Source organism: Rhopalosiphum maidis, chromosome 1 (genome assembly GCF_003676215.2).
Source record: "Rhopalosiphum maidis isolate BTI-1 chromosome 1, ASM367621v3, whole genome shotgun sequence".
In the NCBI taxonomy this organism is placed as follows: Eukaryota; Metazoa; Arthropoda; class Insecta; order Hemiptera; family Aphididae; genus Rhopalosiphum; species Rhopalosiphum maidis.
In genome coordinates, this window is record NC_040877.1 from 46,356,160 (window position 1) to 46,380,554 (window position 24,395).

At 25.0% G+C, this 24,395-nt stretch overlaps 1 protein-coding gene across 1 annotated transcript in view; it reads right to left on the reverse strand.

Moving 5' to 3' along the window:
• LOC113548872 (diuretic hormone receptor-like) overlaps window positions 1–21,609 on the reverse strand; it is a 49,494-nt gene extending 27,885 nt beyond the window's left edge. The window contains exon 1 of the mRNA XM_026949959.1: window positions 21,440–21,609. The gene's annotated coding sequence lies outside the window, so the exon portion shown is untranslated. The remainder of the gene's footprint in view (window positions 1–21,439) is intronic.
• Between the last annotated feature and the right edge of the window lie 2,786 nt (window positions 21,610–24,395).

Genomic DNA, 24,395 nt, shown 5'->3' on the forward strand with positions numbered 1-24,395 from the left:
TAAATATTTTTTAAGTATTGATTGAGTTTTTTTATTATAAAAAAAATTATTATCATTAAATAAATTGTTTGTGATGCACTAGCAGTAACCTTTGACAAACTTTATACACGACTTATATTTTAAAGTTTTAATAATTTTCTATATTTTCTTTAAAATTATATTGTAGAAAGTCGGTTAATAATATTTGAAATAGAACAAAATACCGACTTATTTATTTTATCAGTTTTATTGATTTTATGATAATATGTTTGTTATATACGTATATAATATAACATAATTATATATATATTACATTGATTTTATTGCAAATTTTAATACTACTAAAGGGTTTTAGAAAGTTGTTATTTTAATCAAATTTAAAATAAAGTTTGTGTTTTTTTTTTTTTTTAATAACATGAACTACGCAGTAAAACTCTTCTAAAAATTATATAAAAGCATTTATAACATTAAGAACTTTTCCACCATTCAACTCGATTTTCTAACGTATTGATTAATATTATAATTTTTAATAAATTCCAAGGCCGTTTTAAACGGGTTCTATAGTGTTATTAGTTTTTTTTAACAATTAAATACATTTAAAAAGACTACGTATTACATATTATATAAATACTGGAATGTATATATTAAATACTTAGAAGAAATAAAATATAATAGTTTTAAGATAATCTAACACAGCTGAACTTAAAATAAAATAACTAATTCTAGAATCATATTATAGGTGCCTTGGGTGTGAAAAATAATATATTCTGTTCGTGTTGAGAACTCTGATCGGCGGCAAAGATGATGTGATCACCGCAACACCCAACTATTGCTCTATTATCAAGTCTACTATCTGTATGCCTGCAGTGTAGTGAAGAAACATCACTGCGCACAAGCCGACTATCGAATGTGGTTCATTGTGTTTAAATAGAGAACAGTTTTAGCAGTTTCAGTTTGCAGTAATTATTCCAAAAATATTATACGTTGGCCCTTATTTAGTTACCTACTATACGTTTGTATTCTTTTTCATAAAATACGTGTTTAAGTTTTTTCAGCTTAACCAACCTTATTAATTATGATAGGCAGAAACTCTAAATTCAATTTGATATTAAATATAAAATACAGTTATATAATATAATTATTTTATCAAAAACAATACAGGTATACATAAATGTGGAGCAAAAATTAAATTTCTAGGTACCTACTACCTATCTATTAATAAATAATGGAATTTGAAAAAACCATTGCGAGATCAGTGGTATTGATATTTAATATATTAAATGGTACTCTATACGTCCAAACTAAGTCGGTGTGGCAGTAGGTATGTGTTTAAGCGTTGGATATATTTCTGATTCATAACTCACGTTAACTGCATCTCTATGACGTGTCAAAAATTAATATCCGTTTAATAATATATTAATTTGCAAAGGTATTTAAACGATTTACGTTTTAGTATATGTTATTTTACATTACACATTTATTCATACAATTTACATCATTTATTGATATCCGATAGGTTTACGCGTTGACAGTTCGTAATATTAATTCTTACTAAATGATTTTGTTAGCGGGAGAACAAATAGTAGTGCGTATTCTTAATTATTATTATAATGTTTGTAAGTGTTTGGATAACGGGATTGATATTCTGCGAGACGTCTATTTAGGAACGGAGCACTCGATACAGTCACATAAAGCGTGATGCGAAATTTGCCGGTCTCGTCGTCGCGTAACCAATATCGACAATTGAATAAAAAACTGTTATGTCCGAAATTCGTAACGCGCATTATGCACATATGCTCCATTCGACCGATCACAAATCGCGGAGGTTTAAAATATTCAGCTGAACGACATACAAAATACCTATAGTCATCGTTTATGCAATGCCGTGTAATAGAGGTGTCCATTCATCATTTGTATGGAAATGGATCGGCCAATGAAATCGATCCTAGTCGAAAAGGTCTCGTGCGCGTGCATGGCTTTTAATGTTGTTTTTATCACGGGCATGACTACACGTGGAATACATAATTCTCGAACACTGTTGCAGTAAGCGGCGTTTCGTATAGGCATAGAACTCGCCGAGCTTTGATAGTATTATAATAATAATAGTGCGAAAACGACGTGTTGCGTGTTTCGTTAGGAAAGGCATACGCAAACGTCACAGGCCACGACCACTACACTACATAGCTGGTAATGTAGATCAATTGCGACCGCGATTTCGTCGATACCTATACGTTTCGTCGAATATTAATAATCGTAGACGACGGAATCGAACAATAACAATTTGTCGTGATGATGGCATAAATTATTAATATTTAGTTACGTGTTTATGACCGTATTACGGTCGCCCACACACCGACGACTTGATACGTCACATAGGTATAATCACATCAGACGTTATACTCAAAGGACCGAGTTTGATATTTAAATCGTAACTGGTACCGTTGTTTAACAGAAATTAAACGGATGAGTCTGTGAATTTCATATTCCAGACATAATTATTGGGTAGTTCGCGTCACTTTGTCGTCTAGTCGTGCGCATTTGGTTTACGATTAAAAACTAGTAGGTTCTCTCGTATAATATCGTCTTATTATTATTATAGTAGTTAATGCTTATGTTTAATGGGAGGTGAAAATTCGTGAAATAAGTATGAAACTATAAAATACTCATGTGATACTTGTTTTTACAATGTTAACTTAAATAATATTATATTTACTGGAACGATGGAAATAAGTCTAGTAAGGAATTCGTTTCTTCATATTCGTTTTGTATTTTTTAACAAAAATATAATTTAACTTTAAGTAGTTTTTATAACTATATCATGTCTTTGAAAAAAGTGTTTGATTATGTTTTCATCGATTATGCATATTTTATTTTATTTAAAAAGGAACTATTCTTTTAACAAATAATTCACTATATTGTTTAATCATAAAATATTGTTATCTTGCATATTTTGCACTTTAGGAAAAAGATTATTAATTTTTTTTTTGAATGACTCATTTTTTAAATTTCATAATTTAATGTTTTCATAGTTGAAATAAAATATTTCTATGACGTTTTGATTAATAAATTTCGATCATTGAACCAATAAAATTAATTGTATTATATTTAATGTTTAAATAAAAGGTATAAAAACGCTGCACATTTTTTGATAAGAGAAATCCCAAGAATTTTTACTGCATTACTTTGCTCTCCCCGTCATTACCTTTCACTCGAACAATTCATCCTTTTTTTATCAGCTTTCTTGCCTTGGCTATACCTCTCATTTAGATATTTTTTTTAATAATTCGCGTTAACCTCCATCGTAATATTAACTCGTACAACTAATTAAATCGCTTTAAACTCTTAAAACTTATTTATGTAATCTTTAAATAACAATTTGTATCTCATCTGATTTTTCACGAGGCATACGTAGAAAATAAGGGTAGTGTTGCCCTTTATGGCTATAAGAACTTTTTTTTTCAAAGTTGACCAAACTAAACAGTAGTGGAAGTTCTCTTGAACACAACAAGTACTGGTGAAAATCGATAATAAGAAAATTATTTTATATAACGATTTTTAGTGAAATTGTCTATTAAAAATCCTACCAATTGCGAAGTGCATGCTATAATCCGGCTAGCTCATGCATAAACAAATGCGATTCACTTCTCTTATTTTTATAAATAATATTGTTTATTATCAATTATAATAAAATGTACTGTTAGATACTAAGTACTTACTTAAAGTTTTAAAAATAATTCTTTTTCAAAATTTTAAATTAAAAATGTTTGAAATATAAAAAAATATGTTTAAATCTGATAAGTTACAGTAAATTAGCTTAAAAAGTAATCAATACGTGTTTATATTTGTTTTTATAGATAAAAAAAATTAACATATATCTGATAGATTTGCATCTACATATAAAATTGTAGGCACAATCATAAATGTGAATATTATTATTATTATATTATTACATAATTATAATTTGAAAAAATCAAATTGTTTGCAATTTGTAATCATTATAGATTAATTTTTTTAATGATACAATACATTTTTAATCTTATGTTTCATATTTTCAAAGCTGAATGTATTTTTTAGAGTATTTGGATACATAAAAATCAAATTTCAAATAAGTACCTAGTTTAAGAGTTATAAATATTTTAAATAAAGGTGAGCGTAGTAATTGATCTACATCTTGCGTAGTTTCCCAGAGCCACACTATTCCACTTATCTGAACTGTAAATAATAATATATTAACACGTGTCACGTTTGAAATTCAATTTTTATATAAAAAAATATTCCGAAAAATATTCTGCTTAGGAATTTAAAAATAAAAAGACTTATTCAGTTGTATTATTCAGAAAAGTAATTTACTTAAAAAAGAATTACACTAACGAGTTGTAAAAATACATTTATATAAATGTTTTCAAAATTGTATTTTTCAATGACATCAAATAATTATATTTTATTTTTTAAAATAGTGCAAAATTGTTGAAAAAATGAATGGAAAGTTAAATAGTTTAATGATTAACTTATATAAAAAAAAAAGTGGTTAAACACACTCTTACATGATAAACTACATATTATTAATTATTAATTTTAATTGTTATGAATACATAGTATTATTAGTATTGGCCTACTCATCTAGACAATTAATAGTTTATTTGTTTATGTTGCCAAACTTTTAACTTGGTCGATTATTTTGATTCACGTTGGACGCATGAACGTGCACTAAGTTCAACGTAAAAATAGTAATTATACTACAACAACTACAATTATTGTAACATACAACCTAAATAGTTATAATATTATATATATATTATATGTCTACAATTAAACTAGATTATATAAAACCTTTGATCACGAGTCTATTTATGACGTATCTATATATAACAAAATGTGTGTAAATTACGTGTCAATTATATGATATTATAATTTATAATAATAAATAAATTAAAATAAATTATTATTATTGTTGTGAGCGTTATCATTATAGATTGCAATGGAACGCAATACTATGCATATATAATACGATACATAAACGGTATATTGTATATCATATATGATTTATCTTTCCTGTATGAAACAATTATCGTTCAAACTTTAAACTGAGATTTGGTTATGTTAGATTTCGTGAATAAATAAGTACTCGAATCCTGTAGGTACAATTGCCATATCCTAAAATAACATTTAAACTTACACTACATTTTGATACATAAGTTACAGGTAGGTTAAAAGTGTATGTGATTCAGTGAGTTCCAAAGTACATAGATTATACTATATACATTTATAATAGTTTAATATCATATTATAAGTATGCATAATACATATGCATAAATGACACTTGACAAACACAATATACTAGGCCAATAGGGGATTAAAAAATGCATCAGTTTACATAAATGACCGAGGCTTGCCCCCTCCCCCTCCCCAAAAAAGACCAGTATCACAGCTTTTCTGATAATGGCAACTGTGATTCATAATATCACAACAAATAATGATAAGTAACACGTTTTATACATAACGACTTAGTGCCATGGTTTTTATTATCGTCTTGTTCGAATATCTAAAATAATTATACAAATTAAAAAATCTGACATTTATTATTCAAAATTTCATTTTATCACATGCAGTAACATTTCTGATAGTCTTGAACCATATATTTTTCGTTTCTCATACCTTGGTTTAAGTGTTAAGGAAACAAAAGTATAGTTTGTTTGGTTTTGGAATTAACACTTTTCACGATAATAAAAACGGTGAAAAAGTTTCACATAGTCACATGTATATAATATGTTATTATCTTATTGATTGTAAACTGTAACTACGCCGGAGTATAAAATGTCTATGTACAAATTGGAAAATTCTCATTATCTTCGAAGAAAAATTACGGAAACGGTAAAAACCCATTAGACTTAGTCCTCAGTACTCAAAATTTAAGATCACTAAATGTCACACAGGCACTCTCTGGTTCGATCTTCAATGTTCGGTAAAATCAAATGCATGACGTAAATAGTAATTAAGTTTTCAAACTACTCATTATAGGGCCATCAATTTAATTGTAAACAATAAACAATATTTACGTTTAAAATATTATAATGGTAGAACTATTACTAATTTTAAATAAATATTTAGCTATAGACTTTAAGTTTGAATAAAATACAAATATTTCGATACTGTATTATTATGAAGCATCTAGACTAAACGAATAGTATATTATTTTCATGGTTACTTAACTCTTAGATATGAATAAAGCGAATTAACGCAATGCCTAGTGTTTATACAATATCATGACAAATAACAAAATATATTATTTTTATACATCAAAATAATATGGGAAAATGAATTTGGTACTTACTCTATTTGGCGAAATGTGGAGTTTTTCAATAACTCAATTGAAATGAAATAAACAGTAATCTTTTTTCGGATTTTGTATTAAATTCCATCAAAGTTGTTTAAAAAAATGTTTTATTGTGTTTTAAATTGAAAATATATAAATGCACAATAAATTGAACGGCGCGTGGGTAAAAAGAAATAAGTCAAAAACACTACTTTTGTGAAACTAAAAAACAATTCAGAACATACAAAATTTAAAATATAGTGTTAACTATTATTTATTTACACATTTAGATCACCGGTGCGCAACTTTTTTTTGATTTACGATTCCCAAACATATTTGTTTCTATGGGGCGAACCTACACTGTTTTAGTTGGTTCTTTAAAAAACGATTTATTTAAAATTTTAAAAATTCAAATTATTTGGAATTTTATGATTTATTCTTTTTGGGAAAAATATAATTTGTCATGTTTCCTTTTCAATATAACTGGATGTTATTATTGTTGAATTACTTTTATTTATAGATATTTTCTTTGACTCGAGATTTTCTAATAAATGTAAAAAAAAATTGCGTCCATTTTCTTAATTAGCATTTAATAAATCATTAAGTGTTATAATTTTACAAATTAGTCATTTAAGTAGTAATAACCAACACCCTACTTTATATTTATTTATTTTTTTTATAATAAGTAAATATTATTATGAATCATTTGTCAGTCTCATAAATGCTTTCATTGAATAGTGTAAATTTGGAATAACAACTGGTAACATTTTTAAAAAATAACAATACATTGAATACAATTTAAAGTATTAATAATAGTAATCTGAAAAAAAAAATTAAATCTCAATTTTATTTAATCTCTTTTACCTGCACATCGTCCAATTTTGAAATTCGATTTAAAAATAATTAAAACGAAATAAGTATTTACATCATCAAAACACAAACAATTATTATTATTTTTAATTTATAATGCAAACAGCTAAATTATTTATGTATTCATATAGTGCACAATGTATATGTAACATGTTTGAAATAATTTGAATTTATATGTTCTATTTCCAACATTTTAAGATAGGTAGGTATATGGTATATCAAATTCATATGATTTAATATACCCGACAACATGATACATTCATTATTTCAAGCCATGAGATAAAATTATTCTTTATGAATTAGATACGATTTTCAATGCCATAAAATTAAAATAATAAATTTTTTGAAAATCGAATTTAAAAACTAATTTATATGATTTAATATAATGATCTTGTATAATAATAACTACTTAAGTAAAATGCGATTGTCAAAAACTTTATTTATGATGATAAATATCTTTGTACTTATATCTAATATTATTATAGTCACCCATAGTTAATAATAATTTTAAATTTAAAATTGGATTGCGTAGCCATTGAGGTCAATTTAGGGTTTGTAACTTAATGTTCTTAAAAACTACTAAAAATACAAGCATTTATGAACTTAGAAAAGTACAAATATATTTTAAAAATATGTATTTATTTATTTATTTTTTGTATAAGTACAAATATTGTATAATATAATATCTTATAAAAACACATGCAAATGAAAAAGTAACCAAACTACAGTGGCCATGATTTGGACTCGGTCATTAAAATCAATTCAATTAAATCAAAAATTATTACTTAAAAATATATTTTGCCATTTTGGTATATTTTAGTAAAATAGTTAACAAGCATAAATACTAAATAATTGAATGAGCTTAATAAACAATGGGTATCTAAATTGAAATTCAGATTAAAATATTATTTAATTAGAAATGTATTAATTATTATTTATAAACATTTTTTTTTTTTTAATTGTCATATAACTTATATAATAATTTGTATGGTAAATAAGTTAATAATATGTATTGATGTATATTCCATACATACAACCGTATTCTTATATACTTTCATTATTTGGTTTCAGTTATGAAACCATTATCGCAGTAGGGTTTTACTTTAAAAATTATAATAATATTATATCATTATATTTCCAAGGTTAAGGTTATTATTATGTCATCAATTATCTTCTTTAAATATAATCTGGCGGTTTTTATTTTTTAATAAATTTAATTTTGTCCATATATATTTAGATATTAAGATTAAGTTTAATCAGTTCACATAATTCTGATAACTAGTTTTTAATTCCTAATAATAAAATATTACAATATATACAGACATAGTTATGCGCGTGAAACCAGTTTTAAATATTATATCCACAGTAGTTTATGTTATTAGTGTACACTTATAATTATAACAGATAGTATTGCCTAAAGGCGATATATTTTTTTTGTCAAATGAATTCATTACGTTAATAATTAATATGGCATAATACTTTATAACGGATTAATCATTCACGGGTAATTTTAAAGAAATAAAAAATTATTTTAAGTGAGCGTTTATCAGTTTACCAAAAATATTATCAACATTTCGATAAAAGTCGACTTGGATTTGAAATAAAATTTCTTATTTTTTCTAATTTATTTTTTTTTAATTAAATTATTATTAAAGATTATTTTAAAATTTACTTTTTAAGTTATATATGTTTGTATTGTTATTATTTCAAATAAATATATAAACTTGAATGTATTATGTTTTAAAAGTGTAGTATTTTCAAGAAGAAAATATATGATTATTATATTGATTATTATTACATAATATAAGAAGTACACCGACGAATTAAGAAATTTCTACAATTTGTTAACTTTTGTGATCAGGCTGTTACTTTTTTCGTTATAATTTCTATGAAAAATATAATCTCTTATACCTATAATAAAATTAAAATTATTTCAAATTATAATATCATACTGTTTATTGGTTAATTTCTATAAATATACTGTTTATATATTTTGAGTATACGAAAAAGGAAAAAATATATAACGAGATTAATTATCAATTTTAAATGAAACAATATATTATGTGTATGTCAGATTGGACAATAATTTTTTTATTTATAAAAATTAAATATCTAACATTTATCAAATATGCTTATTATTGTGGTTCATTTTCCGCTAATGATAAAATATAACATAATAATGTAAAACAGAAAACGCAGTTTGTACTCATACACTAAATAGTCGCAACTCACGATAAAAAAATTGTTCGTGTTCGGATGTTCATCGGTGTACGCATATAATGTAGGTACAGCTAATACTGTATAAATCGTGTACGATAACTTACCCCTAAAAGTCCATAAGAAGCACTGTGTTTCCGACCCTTTCATTTAATTCGTTAATGCCATATAATATATTATTATAATATGTTCCCGCACATACCTACTCGCGCAATACGATTTGTTACACGAGTTGATTTGTATATGTACGACCGTTCCCAGTGCATCAGAGAGAGTATAATAATAATATATAACACGATACATATTATAGACTGTCTTGTCGTGTTTATCTCCAGTAAAAGCTTTTTTTTTTTTTCAATTTAATATTTTTGAAATATGATTTTGTAAAGTTATTACCAGATAGACGTTTAGAGAGGTCTACAATAAAAATATAAATTATTATATATAAATAAATAAAAATACTAAAATGTTGGTTTCGCGTTTCTAAACAATAAATTAAGATATAACCAGCGATGTAGTCAATTAAATTTTTTTTTTAACCGGAAGATTGATTTATAACACACGATTTCTCCGTTAAAATATTTCTCCGCTGTTTGGCATAATATCCTTGGAGCTCGTTGTATAGGAAGTAACTCCCGCGTCCTTTATTATTTTCCTAAATTATCTTGTTCAGGGTGTTCCTCTTAATCATGTTCCATTCACCGCCAGTTATTAAGTTATGTAATTCGTCACCATATCTCAATGTGTACGTGAACAATGGCCATTTCCTTTTATTTAAAGTTTCCATTAATATTTGGTTTTCATCTGTTGCGTTTAAGAAGTCCTCATTTGTTCTTCGTTTCAGTTCAACTTATTATTCGTATCCATCTCCCACACCACGTTGCCGGAGCCTCCGTCACATCCTTTCGTATTATATTTTTTATCTTGATGTACAGTTATTTATTCTTAAATATTTTAAAAGTTGAACTATCATTCGTTTTCATTAAGTTTATTCAAAAAGTGATACGTAAGTTTTAAAGTTTCGAGCCAGGTGTGCATACAGAATTAAATATCAACACAACACGGTTTAACACTCTGGATGTATTATAAGCAACGTATCTATATATACGAGACAAACATAATCGTCTTCACATTGCATTGCTTTTGTAGTGTAGTTCCGGTTATACATAAATACAATATCACGTGTATTTGTTTTTATATCCAGATTCGAGTTTTCAAGGAACGTACAGGCTGTAACCCTGTAACCTCATAACCACTAAAAAACGTAAAATATCAACTTAGATGACATAAATAGGAATTTAGATTTGGTTCCCTATTGTTTGATATTTTTTGAAATTTAAAATACATTAAATTCTACCCGATGAGAATCAACACTAAATCGTAATATTAATATGTGTTTAATCGATATTTTTATGTTTGAACATGTATATTTTTACGCAATACAAAATGTAAGTACTTATTACTTACGTTATTTGTATTTATTTATTTTTTACTTTATACTGTATTATTATTAATAATAAAAAAAAGTAACAATAACCTGAAATTATTAATATTATCATTATCATTTGTGACTTTATAGCCGTCGGAGGCGTAGGTACTGAGAATTCTGTACCAACGGATAATCGCAAATCGGCGATTAGAACCATCGCTTTCCATAATTTCTGTATACGTAACATGTATGTACTTACTTATACTGTATACGTTAAATCAAAAGTCGAGAACACGAGTGCCTATTGTTCAATACGCAATAATGCAGCTGATTGTGTATATACATTAAGAGCGCGGAACCATTACGGCGTTTGATGATAATTTACTGCCATTGAAAGGAATAGGAAATTGTGGAAATTGATTTAGTCTGAGTTGTAGGTGTTTGATATTTATTATTTGCAACCAATTCTGAAATCGTGTAGGAAAAAAAATAATCTCATCGAGTTCCGTCGTAGATGATGTGTAGTGTAGTACTTTTCTGTTGATAGACATCGGATATTTTCGTATTGCACTGTTTATTGATGATGTGTGTACTTTATAACTATCTATATTTTATTTTTTGAACAACGCCAAACGCCATTATTGTGGTGTTTTATGGACTTAAGTTTTTTTTTTTTAGTAAAATAATCTAAAAATATCATCAGATTTCGAGCAAAATTGTGTTAAGCAATTATACATTTTATCACATAATTATGATATATAGATAAATGTAACTGAAAATTAGTTGTTTTAAGTATTTTGTAACATAAAATATTACACGCTTAAATTAAAGTAGACAATTTTAAAATGTAATCGCCGTAGCGGATTTTCGGTACATCGCACTTGACTGATATAGACCCAATACAGTGTACTTTTATTTAAATATTGCATAGGTCCCACAAATTTAAGTACGCTCATGACCTATACTTAACGACGTAATATATATTCTATCTACAGTAAGGTTTTACACGATACACTGTGAATTAAAAAACTAGTCTTCGTAAGCATCTACTTTTAGTCCTCTTGTACGGATAATATTAAATCCTTGAATATATTAGTTTGTTTTGGTAGATTTTATTTAATGAAAACCAAAAACATTTAAGAGTTAACATGTTTGCCATTTGCATATTATTATATTAAAGGTTTATAAGTTACTCGTGTCTGCGTAAGTATGATAAAATTTGAAGTTCGATAATCATTAAGACAAGAATGTATAAATTATCATACTCACGCTAGTCTAACGCTCTAATCTTTTTTAAAGTTCATTTACAATTTAATATGCATATCATATGTTAAGATAGTCATAAGTACATGATAATTATAATAATGGAAGAGATGATACTAAAAAATCTTTAGAATTTAAATTATAGGCATTTTTTATAATTTTAAGGCCACAGGAAATATTTTTTTCTAAATATATTTACTTATAGGTAGGAACTATTTATAAAAAATAAAACCAGTTTTGTGTCGATTAGAATATTTTTTTCTTGATCTATCGTTTATTTTTTGCGCTAACTAAGTATTTTACAATGTATTAGAATGTGCACAAAAAAAATATAGTTGTCTGAAGAACACGAAATTTCTGACAGAGATATCATGATTTAAAAAAAATAAATACATTTTGCGGCTGCCTTTTTTACCTTTCAGGGTTTAATCTGCGATAAACTAGTCACGATATTTTTAACCTACTTAATCATTTTAATGTTTTATAAACATATTTTGATACATCAGGAAGGGAGATCCTATTTAATATCGATGTTAACTTGATTTTTTGGTCATACTTGAGTATATATTTTAGAATAAATTATAATTTTATATTTATATATAAGGTATATTTTAAAAATATTATTAAAGTAATAATACCTATTTTATTTGTATTGAGCTAAAATTAAGAGAAAAATAATGACAAGCTTGATTATACAACATTTCCAGAACTCTAAAGTGAATAAATGATATTTAGTGAAGCTTTGTAAATGCATTATAGGCGAGATATTCATCTAATTATTATAAAAAATATTAATTGAAATGTGTAATCTTGTAATTGAGATAAAGTTCTATGGAATTAATATTAATATCCGCCACAAAAAACAACAACGCACGTATTTACAAGTGTGGTACCTATATCCTAACTTATTAAATTTATCAAAAACTAAAAAAATACTACGTAACACTTACTCGTAATTAATGATGGACAAATCATAAACATCATAGTAGTCACAGAGATAACAATGTACAAATAAGGATTCACAAATGCAAATAGTTATTTTTTTTAAATATCATAAATTCAGATGTCAAACGTAAAATTCAATTATTAGCCACATTTGTCATATTTTTTGACATTTTTGATTTAGAATCCAAAAACCATAAACGACTTCACGACAAGATATATACAGTATAACTTTACTTAAAATCGATTAAATTATGTAATATATATACAGAATGATTTACCAAGCACTCTCATCCTATTTTTACACATCAATTAAGCATTTCCACTAAATCTGATATTCGAAATATTTTTAAACAAATACCAAAAAAGTATGATTTTCAAAAACTACTTATGTTTTGTATAGCATTTAAAGAGTATACAACTTTAGAGATATATTATAAAAACCAATTTTTTTTTTGAAATGAAAGTTATTAATTTTTACTGGAAATCGTAAGGCAGATGGTTTTTTATTTATATTTAAATTGCCCAATTGTACTATATCTTTTTGAGTACATAATTATTTTTGAATGTTATATATATATATCACGGTCAAAATGTATAATTCGGGCATTGTAAATACAGTGCCCGGGCATTGTGCACAATGCTCGTCATATTTGGGCAAAGCTGAATCTGCTTTTAATTTGGATACATGCCTAGTCATCGTTATACAATAGCTGGACATTGTGTACAGTGCTTAATTGTTTGTGGGAAATGTAAGTTTAACGCGATTCCGCGTCTGCATGATGTATAGTAATACCAATAACATCTCGGATATCATTAAGAGAAGCGGCTAGAAAATTTTCAAATCTTAGCGGTCAAGGATATAAGCATAAGCGTAATTTGAAACTTTAAAACTCAAATTGCGCCTATGGGTGTAACTGTAATCATCAATGCAAGACAAATAAATGTAAGTGTAGGGCGGCAAGTAAACTATGTTTTTCTAAATGGCATGATAGCTTAAGTTGCAAAAATAAATAAAAAAATTTGGTAATATTCATAAAGTAAATTATTGTAAGTTATTAAGATAACAAAAATTGTTTTATACATTTTTAATTAAAAAATAAATTTTAATTGCCCACTGTGCTCTGGTCATTCTGTACAATGCCCGGGCAAAGTGTATAATTGTCCACATTGTCCGGGCATTGTGCTACAACGCCCGATTATACACTTTGACCGTAATATATAAATTAAAATTCGAATCAATGTTTTCTAAACTAGATATCCCATATTAGTATTACTTAATGGTGTATTAGTTTTGATGGTAATGATTAATACCTTGTATAAAATATAAAAAATAAACTTTTAAAATATTTAATATAGTACTTATAACTTATTGGACATGATCAATTATAGTTCTAATAATATTTAAGCTTATTATCAAGCATCACAATATATACTCAATATGGTAAAGTACCTATATACTGTTCAAAAATCTTATTGAGTTTATATAAGTTAAAAGCTAATTGTTCGAATTTTAATATACATAGAAAAAAACATCTGCTTTACAATTTCCAGTAAAAATGGATCTTTCATCTGAAAAAAAGGTTTATCACACAATAGCCCATAGGATATTATGATATAAATTATATTTACAAATTATAAGAGTCAGAAGTTGAATAAATGTAGTTAAATATATTAAAATAAATTTATAATTAGTAAATTATATATTTTAAATGATAAAAAGGGAGTGTAAATGTATTAAAATAAATAATTTAATACATGTTTAGAATAAAATAGAAAGGTAATAAAATGGTTAAAATTAGATGAAAAACTTTAAAAAATATAATTAATAATTAGTGCTCCAGTAAAGTCATGCTAGAAATCTTTACATCGTGGACTTAATAAGTCCTAATAGGTAAGTAATCTAATTAATATAACATTTATGTGTATTGATGCATGTGCAAATTTAATTTATATTGTCAAGTGTTAAAAATCGTTGTAACTATAAAATAAAAACTACGTGCCTCGGTGCTTAAAACTGAAATATTTAAAAAAATTACGTTAAATTATGTTTATAGAATTAAATAATTATTAATCATGTATAACCGATGGTAATTATCCTGTATTATTCACAGCCTTGAGTAAATTGGGCTGTAATGCATTTTAAAAACACTAATGAATTTAAAATGTTTAGCAATTAAATCAAATACAACAGGTTATCTTATGTATAATGTTGTAAAGTAATTATAAGTATATTAAATTGATTGATGACAGTAAAATGTTCTAAACCAGTAGCTGACCAAGTATAATAGTCATATTATATAATTTAGTTTTTTATAACATATTAAATGTTGAAACATATTTCCAATGAAAAAAAAAAAAATACGGATAATGTATGTTATTGTTCAGAAGAAAAATTGTAATTTTATCTCCTGCAAATCCGAGCAAAAATATTTATCTACTAAAAACGATCATACAATTTCATCCATCATTACTTAAAGTGTTAAATAATTTAAAATGTTTGATATAATTATACATAAAAAAAATATCATTTTAAATTCTGAGTGAATTGAAAAATGTATTAATTTTACATTTATGTTGGTTTTTGTTTATTTTTATATAAATGTACAGTGTGTACGCCATTTATAAAAGAAATATTTTTTTGAGCTATTTATAGACATTTTAGTTTTTTTCGAAATATTTCAAAAAAAAAATCGATCAAAAACTTTAAAAATTTAATACAAGGTTACTCATACGTTTTTATTATAGCTATTTAGAATAAAAAGAGACCGTCTTTGCTCAGAATCATTTTTTTGTAACCGATGATTTATCATTGAATTCAAATTTAACACATAATATATTACGTAGACATACTTAATAATGGAGTACACTCGATACCATAGAGTACGAATATACCTACTATACAACAGAATGGTTACCTTCTTTTTTTCATTTTAAGATATATCAAAATATTTCTATAAAACATAAAATATGTATAAAAATTATGTATAAAATATTTTATTTAATATTTCTTAATTCTGATTTGGAAAATAATATTAAAAACCATCGTTGTTATTCAAAAAAGTAAATCAATTTAAAATAATTGTGTTTCAAATATTTTGTTTTATAACGACTTTAAATTATGTAAAAAATATATTTAAAATTAAATAAGATAAAAGCTTAAAATTTAATTAGAATATAATTTCTACTAAACATAATTATTATAATCTAATATTATATATTTACGAGTATACTCAATTAATTGAATATGAAAACATTTATACATTTCGTTATTATATTTCTCAATCATCAGCTACAAGACATGCAGTGTTAACATTTAAAAAAAACAAATCAATAAATATTATAAATTGATAATTATATTTAAAAGTTTTCAACAATTTTCAAAATTTTTCAACGGATTATTTTTCGTTTAAATAGTTCTACAATTTTATCTCTTATCCCATAATACTTTATCATAATATATTAAAATTTAAAGATGCTAACTTATTGACTACCTATTTTTATAAAATTGAGTTTATTGTTTCAAGGACTGATCTATTTACATACGATTATTATTTCTAACTATTATAAATAATTATGTATATAATCTATATATATATAAGTGTGTGTGTATAAATATATTATACATGCGTTGACTTCAAACAATCAATTAAATATTCTGATTTATTGTAATTTATAACCTATGCAGTATGCACATATGCAGTTGGGTCTTTAAGAATCAAAATATGTAATGTTTTCATTTATATTTTCATTATAAGCAATAGTATATGAATATTAATAACTAATAAGAGTTAAATCGAGTTATTTATGGTTGTATTTATTTATAATTCATGAAACACTCCACTGGTATATTACGTATCAATGTATGCATTTGTTCAAACATTTAAAGCCAGTTAAAAATGTATAGTAAAATTATTCATTTTTAAGGAAAAATATATTCGTAACTTGTAATAATTATATATATATATATATATATATATATATATATATATATATATAAAATATATTTAAACGAATAAGCACAATATAGAATACCATTAACAGTTATCATTTATACATTTAGGTATATACTATATAGGTATCGTGAAATTTATTCTGATATTAACTAAAACAAAACAGCAATATTCTCATTGTCTTATAATTTATTTAGTTAGGTATGTTACTCGTGTGCGAGAGAAATATCTGAAATATGAATACTTTGTTCTCTTAACGTGTTTGTGGTTATATACTTATTTAGTTTGTTTTAGTTGTTGCAGTGTATAAAACCGTCAAATTCGCAAGTGATGAAACACTGCTTATTAATATAATAACAGTCGTACGAGAATATGTTTTTCATTTTATGGCAACTTATTCCACATTAAATTGATTTAGATTCTGTTTTCTTATAACTTAAGTATAGGGTACGATATAAACATACTGCAGAGTACCTACTAATATATAACTATAAGTACAAACTGAAGTATACGAGTAGTTACCTACGGAATAAAACCACGTTTATTCCTTCCAAAGTTGGACTACAACAGTGAAGCTTTAACATTAAGAATTTTTACATTAATAATTATTGTACGATTCGTTGATTAATTGAGTAATTGTACAATCCAGCCTTTATAACACTATCGTCTATCACTCAAACGTTAGCTCATATTTTAAATATTACAGCACTACAGCAGTGAATATCACCATGATTAGGAATTCTGTTTTTTTTTTTTTTTATTTTACTTATTTCAATATCCGTGAATATTATTATCTGTTTTCTATATGTTGAATATTTAGTTTAGTTATGATTAACAATAATATGTAATAACCAGTTTTCATTGCATTATTATGTATGCATCGCAATTAATAGATGTCCCGTCATTCAAATAATTTTAACACGTGTCAAATAAATGCAATCGTTTTTGACGAACAGAAATTGGAAATATGTGACATTTCCACTCATATATTATTTTGATACCACTATATTAAGGTACAAGTAGATTTCGACGTAAAACAAACAAAAAAAAAAAAAAAAATGAAAATAAAACCTTTAATTATTATATGTCCTGAATTTCTTAGCCCAATACCCCTTAAACGTTCCTCAAACTAATAATGCTCGTTTATAAGTGTGTCACAAACATTTTTTATATGTACCTACCAAAATACCGTCAAAATTATTTTCTATTCATACCGATCAATATAATGTTAATTTTTAACTTTTAAAACTTTAGAAATAATTCTTATTTTTTTTTTTTGATAACTTAATCAGGTTAAAATCACTGATTTAATATTATAAACGGTTCTTATTTAATATTAAGATGATCATGTTGTCGTATAGTTTTACTTTTTTTGTATAATTACAAAAAATCTACTCGGAGTCCAAACTATAATTATTAATAAATAAATAAAAAATAGGTGCAAAGTATGTAATGTATAATATAAAACATTATTTATCATATTCATATATAGGTAGGTTAGATATATTAAACCATTTATAAAACTTTAAATTGTGCGCAATACCTTGAAACACTTTGTCGGTCGTAAAATTGCTTATAACTTATAACCACAATATATAGATACCGGGTTTTTTTTTTTTTAATTTCGTGTCGAAAGTGATGACTGATATACTTTATATACAGCTATAGTGCATCAAAATTATCTGACATATTCAATAAATATTATAAATATGACAAATTATTAGCATTTCTTATATTTATGTAATTAAAATATATATATTTTTTTAAATAAACACTACTGCATTTCACAATATTATTAACTAATTACGATCATTATTAATTTTAATTTTATGTCAACAACATTATAATATATAATATATATTATATAGAGAACGTTTAACTCGCATTTTGAATATTTATTAACTGAAGAATGATAAATATAACATTGTAATATATTAATACAGTATACTTTATGTATTTTAACGTGTAATATTGTATAAGATATTATGTATAGTGCGTGTATGATATTTATAACAAATTGTATTGTTGTATCCATTTATAAGCTTTTTCAACTCATTCCTATGGTTTATATTTCGTATTTAACATAGTTATGTATAAAACGGAACTGCTGGGTTAATTCTTTTTTCATGTAACTCGTTATTTTATTATAACGCATTTTCTTATCATAAATAAACTTTTACAGATTGTATAATTTTTAACAAAAAAAAAAAAAAAAAACATATTTATGTTTATTATATGTATTACTTATTATATTTTTGTTATATACAGATTGTAAATAAAAAAAAAAAAATTGATATCTAATGTGATATATTTAGTCAAAAAATTAATCAAAAAGATGAAATTTCCATGAATTTCAGTATGTATTTAAATTATAAACTAAAAATAAATACCTACGATAAGAACAGATCGATTATTTTTTCGAACATAATTTTGTAGCCATAAATTTAGTCTGGATTCCATTCAATATTTTTGAGTTAACTGTAACCCATAAAAACCTTTAAAGATCTGACGAAGCCTGAATGTTTTTTCAAAATAACCTGAAACCTTTTTTGAGCGAAGCGATAAAATGTATTAAATTTATAATGATATGATTTTTTTCTGATTGTCATCACTTTTTGGTACAATAAAAATGTTTGGACTTTCCGAAATGAGGTTTTATGTCTAATAGCAATAATTGGATTTAGTTGGTCTTAGAGGGGTTGAAAGTAAAAATTGTCTAATATTTTTTTTTTATAATAAGTAAAAACAAAAATAAAAATAAAAACAATTAGGAAAAACGGGAAATCCAATTGTATTTTATTAGTATAATTCAAAAACGAATAACTCTAGATACTTTAAATTTTCAAATATAAATAATAATATTATATAATATAATAATATATTATATATTATATATATTATTATATTATTATAATTTAATTATAATATTATTATTATTATATTATTTAATTTTTATTATTATTATTATTTACTATTATTATATTATATAATATTTATTTACAATAAATATTTCTAATATTGTTAAACTATGTATAGGTAGGAGAAAATTTCAAATAATTTTTTTTGTTCTTTTTTTTTATAAATGTCGGTAACATATTATCCACTGGGTTAAAATTCTTGAAAATTTAATACAAGATCGCAAATAAATTGTTCTTATATCTTTAAAGAAATTTATAAAGGCAATTATTTCTCATAAACATTTTAAGTACAAATTTGGATGAAATTACTCGTTTAAATGATAAATAACGATGTTAATTATTTTGTTTTGATTTAAAAACACTATTTGTAAGAAAAATGGTATTCAATTTTGAGTTAAATAAGCTGATGTCATATGGTGTAAATATAAATTAATATCATAACAAATTAAATACTTATATTATAATTTTACCATACTTTCATAAACTTCAATAACTATATTATCACGAAATAAACTTAGTTATAAAAGCTGATACTGTCTCTATTTAGAAACGATTTTCGTATAACAATTACTTAATAATAAACATAAAATTAGTTTTATTTTTTTTTTTTAATTAACTGATTTTCATGTAGACACGTTACAACTATTTGAATGGTCTACGTTGTGCCAAATATTAGCAATAGTCAATATTTATACCATGATAATATTTTAAGAAATATCTTATAAAAATAAATACTAACATAGTTTTTAAATTAAGTTTTTCCCGTACTTCACTTAACATCCGTATAAACCCATGAAATTATTGACACTATAACTACTCAAATATTTATTTGTATTAAAGTGTATGAACACCTAAATATATCCAGCATTTGAAACCAAAATAAACCCTCGAATGAAAAGACACACTTGGAATACTACTTATCAACCAATAGATATTTTAAAGGCCACGTAATATTTATATTTATTTCACAAATGTAAGGTATTCAGAAATGCAATATTTCATTTAAAAATTGATAGCATCAATATAAAATTTTTAGAATTTATTGATGATTAATTTAATTATGAACTATTAATTTCACAGTCATTGTGTATAGTCGTGACTATAAATATATATATATATGACTGAAACAATCAAGATCGATTACAAAAACTATAATATACATACATTTAAACATAGTTAAATAATTCAACAGGCACAGCCAAATTATTCAATCAGGTCAGTTATTAATATCCAACATAGAAATTGATTTATACCAAACGAAATTAAAAATTACGACATACATCACATTATATTATTTTATTTACAGAACCTGTTATTTTTAACGTATTTTTCATTTTTTTGGTACATGCGGCTTATTTTATTTGTGCCTAGAATGATAAATTGTGTATTTATATTCACGGTGATCATTCATTTTATCTTCTAATATTTTATAGTGGCTTATAAAATTATTCTTCATAATTACTATCCCCTCACGTGAAACAAATGTTAGTACCTACGCCACTATACGTGCTCTGAAATTTTATTAAATAATAATAATATTCATCGTTGGACTTACACTACTCGTTGTATCGTTGTATTTCGCATCTCAAACTTCAATAACACCACAAGGTCTGGCTTGAAATATTTTTCAAATTATCTAAACGTCTGGTGATAAGACTATAAAATACACTTGATTAAAAATAAAACACCCACACGGAACCAATGCGAAACCGCCTAGCTCGTGTACACACGATACAACTGATCGACAATTCAAATTTAATTCAAAATTATTCTTTAATTTTAGACGAATGGCTCTCCCCCTGCCACCATTTGCAATTCAACGCTATTTGCTGCTATAGCATACAGCGGTCTGCGACCGGTTTCACGTTTTCAAGTTCGTCTGGATTCACATTGTTGATTTGCCATTTTCCCGTATAATAAATCACTATACATTAACACCACAGCTGACTATTTCATATTTATAATAAATATTGTATTGGAATTTTGATTGTAAGTTTTTTATTATCTTAACTATTTTTAAGTTATAATAATATGTATAATATATGTACCTATTAGGTATAATTATATTATTGTTGTGGTCTGTTTCTACGTCTGATTTTTCGTTTAATTTTGATCCTATTGAACAAGCGTATACTATAAGTATTTAAATACATAGATTATGGAACCATGAAAACACCAACTCTTAAAATACCTATCAGTGTATATTTAAAAAAGTTGCAACAAAATAGTAGGGAATATAAAACCGGATGTAGATACCTATACTTCGATTGATAACGATTTCAATAATTTTAGTAGAACGAATAACATTTCAAGGGGGGAGGGGGAATTAAATATCACTCTGTATCATATAACGTTGTAGGAAATAAATAATAATACATCGTTTGAAGCCAACATATAGCTATAAACGAAACGAAAGAATAATTATTTTGACTCGACGAAAATAATAACGTCACACTCTATAATTGTATAATATATCTATAGCTTATAAATAATATGGAGGGTTATGATGTTTAACGTTGACCCATATTTAGTAAGATAATATCAGTTATTATTATTGCAATGATACACAGACTAGATTATTAAAATTGATAAAGGTAAAATCTCAACATATTTAATATTGGACATCACAAAAAAAAAAAAAAATTGTTAATAACAAAAATACAAATCTATTTTTTACTGTTGTTGACAGTAAGATACTATTATTGAGATAATAATATTAAAAAAATATTCTGTTCTTCATCACGTGTAAATGTGTAATGTCTAAAGAATTCAAAGTACTTACGATATTCCTAGAAGGCTCGGATTTAAAATTTAGATACCTAGGTCAACTGCGTAGATAATTATACATACATTGGAATAGGTGTATTCAAAATCAACTATGTATGAGTGTATAATTTATTATCATCACTTTCAAAACGGTTCGGGCAATTTTATTAGAGACTAGATTTTAATGGAAAATATCACGTATTTGTGTGTCGATCATAAAGTATAAAAAAATAATGACAAATTGTTTGTTAGCACAATAACAAAATACATTCAATCAAAATAATTCTTGTATTAGATATTTCAAGTAATAACGATAAAAAATATATTTATATATTTAAATAAAATCACTGTATTAGATGGTCTGAAACAATAAAAAAACGCTAGCCAAGTTAGAGATCGGCGTATAAACTTTCTTGATTTTCAATTTTTAGAAATTTATTAATTGTATGCAATATGTATGTATAATGTATTTTGTTTTCATTTTCATTTAGTGAGATTAATTGATCTCTCAAACCGGAGAGCGGATTTTGTTGTTTGAAGTCTTCTTAGATTCACATTGGCTAGCTAGGAGAAATGCAATAAAGATTTTCAGAATTTGATATTTTATAGTGAATTAACACTACAGAGCTTCAAAAAAAAAAATTAAAACAAATTTTATTGGGCGTTTTTTATGTTTTTCAGCTTTATAGCTTTGTAATGAGTTAACGAATGAAGATACAGTTCTGAAAATCTTCACAGCACTTCTCCTAGCCAATTTGAATATAGCAAGACACCAAATAACAAAATCCGTTCACCAGTTTCGATAATCTATCACGCTAAATTAAAATCTAGCAAAAAATAACTTTTTTTTTTAACTGTGAAAAATTAAATAATTTTTTTTTTGAAAATGTATCATTAAAATCTCACATTTTGTATCTACTTGATAATCCCTTTTTAATGAGCTATCAACCAATCTTTTAGCTATAATTATTTTTGGAGAAAAGTTAAAAAATAGAAATGTTGGGACTATTCACGCCGACGATTTTGTGGATTTGAATCGTTATACCACTTGGATGTGATATCGGATCTCTCTCATTAATATTTTATGTTAAAGCTAGCTCATTTATCCATCTACTTATTACAACTTGTTACATTTTTATCATTTTCCTGTTTAACAAAAATTCTTTAAGTTTAAAAAATTCATACTTTTTTCATTTCAATTACCATACTTACTTGATTAAAAATCAAGAAAGAAAAATGTATTTCTCTTGTTATAGATTTAAAACAAATAAATTATATTATACAAAAGTATGAAATATTATGTGAAAAAAAACTTCTTCTATTGTGGCATATCTGTATTGCGTTCACGATTCTCATCATTAAAGGGTAACCATATAGTTTAATCACCGATCAATACCTAAACAATATTATTTTATTATTATACTATAATCGAAATTTGTATCCAATAAGTAAATACACATTACAATAGCATAGACATTTCTTAATCACTGTTTCGTCTGACGGGGAAAATAACGGTAATTATGTAACGAGAGTTCGAACTCGGTTGTATTGTAACTAGAGGTTTATGTGACTGATGATAGGGGAAAAGGGTTAATTTGAACCTATAGCTTTAACGGGGTCAGTCTAAACGCATTATTATCTTTTAATTATTTTTTTTATCAATAATCAATTTACATTTCTGGTTAGGATTAAGCTTTACCTAATAACAGTCTAAATATATTTCACCGAAAAATTACAAATCGTCC